This window comes from Sturnira hondurensis, unplaced genomic scaffold (genome assembly GCF_014824575.4).
Source record: "Sturnira hondurensis isolate 20B ecotype Veracruz unplaced genomic scaffold, ASM1482457v3 Scaffold0004136, whole genome shotgun sequence".
In the NCBI taxonomy this organism is placed as follows: Eukaryota; Metazoa; Chordata; class Mammalia; order Chiroptera; family Phyllostomidae; genus Sturnira; species Sturnira hondurensis.
The window spans coordinates 19,730,099-19,735,860 of record NW_028076767.1 but is presented as its reverse complement, the minus strand read 5'-3'; positions in this window follow the sequence as shown (position 1 = coordinate 19,735,860).

The following is a 5,762-nucleotide window of genomic DNA, read 5'->3' as shown; positions in this document are numbered from 1 at the left end:
ACATCGATGGCAAGCTGGTCTCATAAATTAAATGAGCGGTGAAAAAACTCACTTTGCTAATTTTCCCGTGTCTATGATCAGGCTAGCTATGGATGGTTTCCCTAACTCTATGTCTAATCTCACATACTTTTAAAGGAACGTTCCTGGAAATGACTGAATTGCAGACATTTGTTGAAGAAACAGACAAACCTAAAAAAAATAAGAACTCACCCAGTGTGCAGTGGTGAGTTAAGAGTGAAGAGAAGACTCACGATAAGAGAGCTCCTGGGAGCTCACTGACCTCCCTGGAACTGTGCTCTGGACCCGCACCCACTTTGGGAGCCTAATTCATTCTCTGGCTATGGGATAGGGATAGCCTACTATCCCCCCGGCTAAATTTTCTTTCTAAAAACTCTAAACGGAGCCATGCATCACCTTGATTTCTGACCTGAACACCACAGTTTCACAGAAAGTTGGCTATTAGCCAACATACTAGATGCGTGATCTTGAAGAAGTCATTGAATTATGCTGCTGAACCTCAAGTTTTCTCACCCATAAAATATGGATTGTAATCATTTCCTTCCCTACAGAACTTCTTTAAAAGGTCAAATAATGGATGTGGCGGACGACTAGCAACCCGGAAGGCTCTATCTGAAACCGTTGTAAATGATTCCTCAGCTCTGGAGAGGAACTGCTGTAGATTCTCCTGTACATTTTTTAAAAAATTAAACCCAAAGGTGACTGGAGCCACCACCCTATAATAGTGGCATTAGTCTAGGACCCTACTGCTGCTGTTTCTCCTCTCCTCTGAAAGAAGGCATTGTTATCACATCATGGCCCGCCCTGTCCTGAGTGCTGCCCCTCCAGCCTGCAGCAGAGCTCCCTCCTGCCAGCTCCCGGTATAGACTGTCGTGGGCCTTGGAAGGTTGTTGCTCCACTGCTGCGGGCCACGTTCAACACCAGGTACCAAGTCGCAGCTCTTGGACCCAAACAGTCGTTTTCCTCTAGGGTACAGATGCCCAGGAGGCTTTGTGCCAAAGTTAGTTAGACATCTTTCCCTTATGAAAACCACAATTTTCTTTCTTTCTTTCCAGCTTAAAAATGTGGTCTTTTTTCCTCTGGTGGGGTTTTAAAGATATAGAAAAATATAGCAATAATCCATATTTTGCCATGATCTATCTTAGCATATTTTCTTCCAGTCATTTAGAAAATTATCTCAACTGTTTTGGGAAAATGGTACAACTCAATTTAAAGAATTCAAATAAAGCAGGAAAGCCTGAAAGTGAAAGTAGGAAACTAATCATACCAAATTCTGTTATCTAGAAATTACAAGAAAGGAGCATTATTTGAAACATCTTTCTATGCCAATACAAAATTAGAAGGGTGAGATAGAAATATTTTATTTAAATGAGATTATGTTATAGGTTCAATTTTTAAGTTACAAATATTACCTTTATTTTACTATAATTTACTAGAAGACTAAAGAATTGTTGAAAGTCAAATAAAGTTTCTTTACTTCAAGAGATAATTTCTAAAAACAGTTCTCTAAATTTATAAAGAAGAGATTATAGCCCTGGCTGGTGTGGATCAGTGGACTGAGCACCAGCCCGCAAACCGAAGAGTCACCAGTTCAATTCCCAGTAAGGACCCACGTCTGGGTTGTGGGCCAGGTTCCCAGTTGCGGGTGTGCAAGAGGCAACCAATCAATGTTTCTCTCCCTCTCTGTCTCCCTCCCTTCCCCTCTCTGTGAAAAGAAATAAAATCTTAAAACAAAAAGAAGAAGAAGAAGAGATTATAAAAACATTAAAGTTGTGGTTATTATGTTTTTTTTCAAATTATATGTTTCAGTTTTGTCTATTTCCCCACTTTGAAAAATGATGACTCTTAGCTCTTACCTCCTTTTAGCACTATTGCCTCTTTTCTTTTTGCCCCCCATTTTTATTCATATTATTATATTATTATTTTTACATTTTTTACAAAGTTATTTTATAATTACAGATTTTCTAATCAGTTTTGCTGTGCTCTAAGTCTCATGGATTTCTTTTGGTGCTGTGTTTTTTAATTGAGCTATAATCCACATAGTATAAAATTTACCATTTTAAAGTGTACAACTTAATGGGCTTTAGTATATTTATGAAATTGTGCAACCATCACTATTACCTAATTCCAAAACATTTTCACCATGCTAAAAAGAAACCCTGTACCCAATTGCAATCAATCCCCATTAATGATGTTTGTATTGATAATGTTTGTACTGAAATGATATTTTTGACAGAGGGGGTTAAATGAAAACACAGGGTCTGGCAGAAGTGACACCTGACTGAGTGTGGTCGGCAGAGTACGTGAATGTCTCACACGAGATGCACAACAGCATTTGAACAGTTCACCTCAAATGTCATATGCTGTGCTTGAGTGTGATACTATTGTGTTACAGAATTACATGCTTATGAATTTGTAATAGAAGAATTTGTAATAAAAGGGGTGTAATTTGTATCAGACCCTGTATATTATGAAATTAATATCATCTGTTAATCTGTATTTTTATTTTAGCTGTTAGAAATTTTTTAATTATATACGTGGCTCATATTATACTTCTGTTTATTCTATGTATTTCTAGAAATATATTCTCTATTTCTGCTGCTGATCTAGACTTTAGAAACCCAAGAGGTCTGATACCTTCCCTGGTGGTGGCAGTGGTTGGGGGTTACTTTGCATGCCCTTCCAAAGGACAAGGTGATTTGCTGGTAACTGCTTTGCTGAGACAGAAAACACACAAATTAAGACTTCACCAGGTCACTGTGTTAGTGAAATCATCAGTGGGCCACCTCAGTGTATATATATACAAGCCCAAGTTATCATGACCTGGTGTGCTCCTTGCCTCCCCTGATCTCACCTTCATCATTTATCTTGGAACAAAGCCCCTAAGCTCTGGTACCTACCAGCTGGGTTTGCAGCTTCACTCTGAGGCAGCTGGCATTTCAGTAATAATTTATTCTCAGAACTGGCTCTTCTAACCTTTGCAAAGGATTTACCAAATGCATCTTAAAAAGAAGACAGGCTTCCCCACCCCTTCTGCTTTCCCTTCTATCATTTTAGAATTTGTAAGATGATGTAAATTTCCCTTCATCTTGTCCAAGATGAAAGTGTAAATAAGTAATGCCCACCCCAAAACATAAACCTTGAGGAGCCCAAACCACTTATACAAGGAAACCTCAAATATCCATTCCAGGTCACAGACAGGCCACCCAGAGGGAGGCATCCATTGTGAAATTCAATTACCAGCCATCACTCAGCTGCTCCCTGGAAGACCAATTAATTTCCCCCCTTTTCTGCATGTGGAGCCTCTTTATAAAGCTGCAATTAAGAGTTTTTCAGAGACGGAGGCTGTTTTCCCTTTTAGGTAAATAAAATGAGCAGGAAACAGACCCGTATTCTTTTTTGCTATGGGAGGAGCACCCGAGGGATGACAAGCAGCCCGCACCTTGCAGACAGAGCCCCTCTTCCAAGTCTCTACCATGCAGCACCCTGGGTTTGCCAGGGGAGGGGAAATCCCGGTATGATTCCTTCTTCCACATTTGTGGAGGATCTCCTCCGGGCCGGATGCCGGAGAAACCACGGAGAACCAGCGCCTTGCAAGCAATGTGCGGTCCAGCCGTGACAAGACAAGGGCTAGCAACATAATTAGCATCATGGAAGCTGTGAGGGGAAGGGGTAGCCATGTGATAGCAATTAGACTCCTCATCTAATTGTCACTTTTTGGACTCTCGTGTTATTTATTTTTTCCTTTATTTTATTGCAGTTTATTTTTTAATTCTCTTTTGCTACAGAAGCCTTTCGGTGAAGCAGATTTCATAAGGGGGAAGTATGCTATGGAAAAGAGGTATCAGTGGAGCTGCTGTGGTTGAAGGAGATGGGTGAGAGAGACAAAGCCTCACAGAGTGAACCTTCCCCTTGCTACCTAATTCAGCCCCTGAACTTCCACCAGGCACAGTTTAAAAACTATCGAGTTGAGAAATCATGGCCAGAATGCCTCTCTCAACTATTCCACGAATGCCTTCCCCAATGTGGCGTCAGCAGGCAACTATCTCTCACCCTGATATTGTCCAAATCTGCAAGCTTAGCCCCGAGTGGCAGCATCAGGAGTATTTACCTCAATCAGATTGTTGAGAGAATTAAATGTAAAGTGCTTAGCACAGGGTACAGGGCATAGCAGGTGCACAGTAAATAGCTGTTCTCATTATTATGATTCAATCTTGTATCTAAGACACAGCATCCTTTTTTCCCTGATCCGAGCTCACACACTGACAAGTGGGGTTGTGCCCTGCCTGATGTGTCTGGGTTCCTGTCCTAGTCATTTGCCTTGTCCTCCAGTCTGTTGGGTCTGGTTCTGGGCTGGAAGTCTTTCGATTCCCTCTTCACAGCGAGGACAGCCCTTCCAGGGCTTTGACTTGAACGGGTCTTAGCTCCAGATCACTGTTTCATAGGACCACAAGGCCACATCTCCTGACCTGCCTGGACATTAGAACTCTGTCCCTAGACTCTGAAGTCCAGAGATGTACCCTGGGGGCTGCTGCAACATCAGCTAAGAGTTTACTCTTCTTGCTTTAAGATCACCCTGATTTTCAGGCACTTGGAAAAATTTCCCTTTTCTTCTTTTAAACTCAGTTATGTATTTTAAAGATGCATTTTGAGATTTTGATCCAGCATATCTCTATGCACGTAGCCAAAACAAGAGTCTGCTTAACCATGGTAGACCCCATTGCCAAAATCAGAGTTTTCTCTTTCAAATAATTGTGTAAAGATTTCATGGTCACTCTTATTCTCTTGTTGTACTAAAAGCCTGGTTCTCTTTCTTCTAAGAAAAAGCCATCAACATTTTTTCAGCTGTAGATATCCATCTTACATGGGGGTTATGTCCTAACTTCAACACCGTAAAGTAAAAATTACTTATTGTCAAAATTACCGTTGAAAATTCTGCATAAATTGTCTTTTAGTCACCAGGACCTGGATCTTTGGAACTTAACTTCTTTGGTTTCTCTCCCCATTCAGCTGTGGCTCATTTTCCCTGGTACAGTGAGAGCCCAGATCTAGTGAGAAAGGAAGTGAGAAGAGTAATAGGGTAAATCTAAAATAATACATTTTCAATTTTATCTAAAAATTGAAACTGTAATTTCTACTGTATCTATCATAGTTTTTTAAAATATATTTTATTTACTTTTTTAGAGAGGGGAAGGGACAGAGAAAGAAATGTCAATGTGTGGTTGCCTCTCAAGCGCCCCCTACTGGGGACATGGCCTGCAACCCAGGCATGTGCCCTGATTGTGAATCAAACCAGCAACCCTTTGGTTTGAAGGCTGGTGCTCAATCCACTGAGCCACACCAGCCAGGGCTCTATCATAGTTTTTACATATTTACATATTAACTAGTTACAATTAGGTTTAGCATTTTTTATGACTCAAATTGCCTCCCAAGGAGAGGGCCAGTTAACTGAATGAACTTTGTGTTTGAGCACCTTGAAGGGGGTTGTTGGATGTGCTTGTGCAGGGAGTAAGTGCTGGGAAGAGCGGACATTCCACATACTAGAGAGAGAAGAATTTGGACAGGGGAGATGGGAGTGAGCCAAGGCAGGAGGTTGAGAAGAAGACATGGAGTGAAGGGGGAGGGAGAGAAGCAAGGAGCCAGAGAGAAGGTGAAGATGAAGGCCACATGGAGCGACACAGTGAGGAGCTGTCATGGGGGCATGGCTGAGGCTAGAAAGGTCCGTGTCTAAAGGTCAACCTGCA